Below are 5781 nucleotides of genomic sequence, written 5' to 3' on the forward strand. Positions count from 1 at the left end.
CATCATTTAGCAATACTGTACACGTCTCCTTAAATATTGGTATTTCCATTGAAAAATGTATTAAAATAATATTCAGTATATTCAATATTATATATTGAAATATAATATTCAATATATTTAAATGATGGCAAATAAGTTGTCTAGTTCAAATAGTGCTGTTTCCTGACCTGTACCAACTAGACCAATATATAAAGAGCTAAGGGGTCAGCATGCTGAACTCATTATTCTGAAGCAATGATGTGTAGCAAAAAACAAGCTTGCTTTTCCCTCCTTTCAAAATATTACTAAAGTGACACTGACCCTACTACAGTACTTGAATTGCTGTGGCGATGTCCAGGGTGGGGGACAAATCTGGTGATGATTATGCCTCCAATTTTGTCATGCTTTCCTGGAGTTGCCCCAAAGTGATGTTTTTGAGAAACTCCATATGGTTCCTCCACCCCAGATAGACATCAGGCTATGTTTCTGAAAGATCTTCAAGGATATTTAGGTTATCAAAAGTGTCATGAAATTTGAAGCTTTTTTTTTTTTTTTTTTTTCGGTACGCGGGCCTCTCACTGTTGTGGCCTCTCCCGTTGCGGAGCACAGACTCCGGACGCGCAGGCTCAGCGGCCACGGCTCACGGGCCCAGCCGCTCCACGGCATGTGGGATATTCTCGGACCGGGGCACGAACCCGTGTCCCCTGCATCGGCAGGCGGACTCTCAACCACTGCCCCACCAGGGAAGCCCTTTTTTTTTCTTTTTAATTTGCCTAGGAACCATGGTACGACCACAGACAGCTGCAAAAGTTGTTTGATATATGTCCTGGAGCCATTATATTTGACTTAAAGGTGACTTCACCTGCAATAATCAGGTGAATTGGGGTGTGTGCCAGGTGGCACTGTAATATCACTTAGGCAGCTTTTCCTGGGAGATGAAAAATGGAAGGAAAATAAAAATGAACTGATATCACATCTGAGTAATAAATCATCAAGATTCAAGGTAAAAAAAAATCTTTTCTCCTCTCATTGATTTGCAATGATGGTTGAATGCTGCCTCCAGCTATTACTTGGAAATGATTTTATTTACTTTCTAAATCTTACTCACCTCCCCTCTGAACCTATAATTTCTAAACCCTGCTTCATTTTGTGCAAATCACTTCAGGGTAGATCTGGAGTGTGTCATCCTTGCTATTTTTGAAAATTAATGGCCTTGTCCTCTTCACAAATGATGGCTTTTTTAAAAATCAGAAATACTTAATGCAAATCCTTAGTAGCTGCTCTTTAGAACTGGGGGCCTCGTGTGCAGACACTTTTGAATGTTCCAGCAGAGTCAGCATTAAACTCTCTGCCACAGCACATACTTTACCTTATATGTATACTAGCCAAACGTAAATGCATAAATAAAATCAACAGAACTTAGTACAGAGGCTCGACTGCATTATACCGTTCCAATAACGAGCAGTGTCAAACTCAGTAAATTTGACTTCCTCCTGAGTGCATTAGGTTGTAACTCCAGACCAAAACATAACTTCCAGCTGCAGTGAGATTAATAGGAAAGAATGTGTCAGGATAACTGAAATACCTATTAATGCTATCCTAAGTCTGATCTGTAAAATCTATCGCTTTTGCCATGTATATTCACTCCCAGGTGCAGTAAGCTTAAATAGGGTCCTAACTGATGAATCACTCTGCTCAATCCCCACAGAGGGAGGTCTGGGACCCTCAGGGAGCAGGGCCCACCACTAAGTGACATTTGATTTGAATACAACTGGTTGAGAGCCATAAGTTTTACTATAACTTTGCACCATACTCACTTCTTTTTTTCTCTATTTCTAGTCTCCCCCTTTTGCTTTACTGCCCCCTTTCTCTGTTCTGCCCCATTTTCCTCTTCTGCTAGATCCAGTATGTCAGTGTTTTTCAAACTGTGAGATACGACCTGTTAGTCCCTCATGAAATCAGTTTAGCAGGCCACAGCCAGCAATTTTTAAAATCAACTACGATAGAATATTTTAGGGTGCCTGGCTATGACAAGGGTAATATTGTTTCAGAAACTCTGGTTTCCACCCATGACTGCCCTGGGTCATGATAGAAAATATATTTCTTTGCGAAGAGCAGCACCTCCACTGACGGTACTTGGGGTAGAAGAGGTGGCAGGCGGGCTGCAGGGTGTGGCAGACCATGAAGCAGGGCATCGGGGAGCCTGGAATCTTGGTCTTGCTCTGTCATAAGTCATCATGTACATTATGTTCCTTCAATTTGTTTAAGTGTGAAATAAACGTAAGGTGTTTATACACACATATACATATCATATACACACTATATATACATAAAACATGTATGTATATACTATATAGTATACATATAGTGTATGTATATAAATATATGGCATACTGGTGCTACTGGAGAGTAGGAGAAGCCAGGGATGCTGCTAAACCTCCCACATTGCACATGCCAGCCCTCCACAACAAATACTGATCTGGTCCAAAATGTCAATTGTGCCGAGGTTGAGAAATCCTGATATACACACCTATTCAGCTATTTGGAAAAAATCTAGGGAAAAGATGAAATGCTTTCAAGTTTTCATTTGAATGTTTGACATAATATACCTCCAACCAGAATAGTAAATAACTTTCTAATCCTGGTTCTATTATCCAATTTCAATTAAAACAATGCTTTCTCACTAAAATCATTGCTTTGTATAATTTACTTAAGAAGGGAATTTAAGAATTCCTCATTTCAAGAAGTACATATGTGTACCTCTTCACAACTTTCAAGGGTTTTTTATGAATCCCATCCTTACTGACGCCATATGGCAGGTGCTAGTACTGTTTTACACGTGAGGAAACTTAGATAGGAGCAGTGCCTGCTTGGGATTTGAACCCAGGTTACTGGTCTCCAAGGGTTTGGATATGTGTTTGATTAAAAGACAAACTATTCTGGGTCCTGGCCCAGCACTCTTCCAACCAAGCCTGCCAAAATAATCAAAATAATTGAATTGACTTGAAAAATATCCACACTTTCAATAGCATCACAGAACCAATGTCTACAATATCCTTTAAACTATAATTACCGGTATTAACGGCATGTCCTCTGTGTCTCGTTTCTTTATTTAGGAATTTGTCTGTCTCTGTCTGAACTCTTCTTTGAAACCTTTGGTTCAAATGGACAGTATTCCCAGAAAACAACTCACATCGATCGGTCTTAGACTTACTGACTCTGCATGAGGTTTCTACTTTGTCTTATTTTGTAAATTTTTTAAAGCTTCCCAGCCCTGGATAGGTGTGGAAAAGGTGGAGAAGCAACATTCACAGGCAAACTGTGTAGTACACAGTAACTGTGCAACATTTGCATTGTCTTAGTAATGTATACACATTTTAAAAATTCATCCTAGATGAAATATCTGATTTTCTCCTGATCTTAGATTGAAATTATAAAAGCCCAAGCAAAATTTAATTTCTGTATTGCCCCACTAGCATTGCAGTCAGGGATCTCTAAGCCTTTTAGTAATATGAACTAATCAACAGAGAACAGCACACAAACACAGAGGTGCCTTTAAAATGCCACTACACCAAAGAATTAAGAATGCCATTTTTATTAATTCACAGAAGTACATTAATATGCATGTCTTTGATATTCAGTTATGTCAGGATTTTTCTCCCCTAACACAGAAACTTTTCAAAAAGTCAGTATAAAGCAGCTTTCAAATAAATTGGTACATTTAAAACTTTCACACGCTTCAAGCTCTCTTCTGTAATTATCTATGCAACAACCCTCACAGAAAGTTCTGTATTGCTCATCATTGTGTGTGTGTGTGTGTGTGTGTGTGTGTGTGTGCATTCAGGACACCCTTTGAAACAGCTACCCACCTACTTGAAAATGTTATGCCGACAAAAAGAAAAGTCTGCTCTTTTTAAAAAAAATCTTACTATCAGTGTGGTCCCGTGCAGAAAGGCAGGCTGCTAACTGCTTTTCTGAAGGCTGATAAACATGTTAGACTTGCTTACAAGGCTACTTAAAATGGATGCATGCCATATTTTGCAAGTTTCTACTGGATCAAAATAAAATGTCGGTCTGTATCATTGATAGCCTGTTCCTCATCTAATCTGTATATGTTATGGCTTTTGTTTGTGTCCCCTTTGGCTAGGGACACACCACCCTTCTCAGTAAACTGTCTCCTTTTTTTCAGCATGACTGTCTCATTATTTCTGCCTTTGAATAGCCCCTCAGCTCTGTGTTTTGTGGTTGTTCATAGCCCCCATTAAATACACGAAAAGATGACACAGTCAGAAATGAGGTAAACACAGAAGAAACAGTATTAACTGTTCTCAGTAATACTATGATGTGCCCAGGCTGCTGCTATAGTCTGTAGCGAATAGCACGTTTGATGTTTTACACAAATAAGGGTATTAATAAAGAAAGGCAATGTTTCTGAATATGTTACTGTAAAATAGCCTGCCCATATGCGTGTGTGAGACCCGTGTTATTCTGAAATTACTCATCTGAATGGCAGGGAAATCTCAAAAAGGCTTTCTCAGGACTGAAGTAAAAGGAACAGTAATGATCCTTAAAACCTCAGAGATATGATTATAAGAGATAATTCTTTGGACTATTACTAAGGTAAACTCTGCATATGTGCATAATATAAGATTATCAGTAATTTTCTATTAAAAAGGCCCAGCATGGTCTCCATTATGAAAAGAAAGCCTAGAAGAGAAAGAAGAAGCACAAAAAATTCCCCAGGGTAAGGAGAAGAATAAGGTAGAGGTCTGTGCCAGGAGAACATGGGTTAAACGTATAGGAAATAACCTTGAAACAGACAAATCCCAATGCAGATTCATTAGCCCCAGAGCTAGTTTTTGCTCTAATTTTGCACCCCTCCCCTCCCCTCCCCTCCTATTCTCCGCCACCCAGCTGGTGGTGGATATTCTCAAGAATTGGGGTTTTACAGACTCCGTAAGGGGTATGAAAAGGACAGGGGACAGTGACGACTTTAATTAAGGCTGCTCTCCTCCACGACTGAAGGGGAAATGTCTCGGTGCCGTCAAATCAACTCCCAGCTCCAGTCTTTATACAACTGCAACTTTCTCCCTAAGACCCTGGCAGAGGCGAGGAGAGGCCCTGGGGAAAGCGGGTCTGGAGGGAACCGCAACGCTCTGGGCGAAAACCGCAGCTCCCTCTAGAACTACAGTGACTCTTGCCCAGAGCGCCTTCCCGTTATCGAAACACAACCACCTGGACTACTAACAGGAGTGCAAAGAAAGGAGAAAAGGGAAGAGAGGGTGGCCCAAAGTCCGCTCTAGTAGATCCAGGCAACGTCATGAAGAATGAAAAGAATCAAACGGAAACGGGGACTGGAATGCTGCGAAGGGCTGGCTCTGGTGAAAGCGTTTGCACTGGTCTCGCCCGGCTCTACATTATATGGAAATACCGTGTTTACCGTCCTCGTAGGAGGTCCTTACAGATCTGCCCGCAAGCTGGGAGGACCGGGCGCTGACTAGTTAAGGGAAGGCAGCCGTCCCGGACCGTGTCCGGCTCGGAGGGCTGGCTGCTTTCACTTGTCCGTAACTTCCACCCTGTGGTCATAGTGTACCCTAGCAAACAGTCCTGACCGAGTGCCATCCTATTTCACTTGACCGCGTCCGATCCGCAGCCCCCGGTGGAAGCTGCAGGGACTGGGCAGAGTTCCAGGCGAGGGGGAACGGTGCCCGGGCCCGGCGGAGAGGGCGGCGCGAGCGGCCGTCGCGGCGGTGTGGGGTGAGGGCAGGGAGAGCTGCGCGAGCAGTCGGTGCATGGGGCCCG

Source organism: Neophocaena asiaeorientalis, unplaced genomic scaffold, assembly GCF_003031525.2.
Source record: "Neophocaena asiaeorientalis asiaeorientalis breed wild unplaced genomic scaffold, Neophocaena_asiaeorientalis_V1.1 scaffold619, whole genome shotgun sequence".
NCBI lineage: Eukaryota > Metazoa > Chordata > Mammalia > Artiodactyla > Phocoenidae > Neophocaena > Neophocaena asiaeorientalis.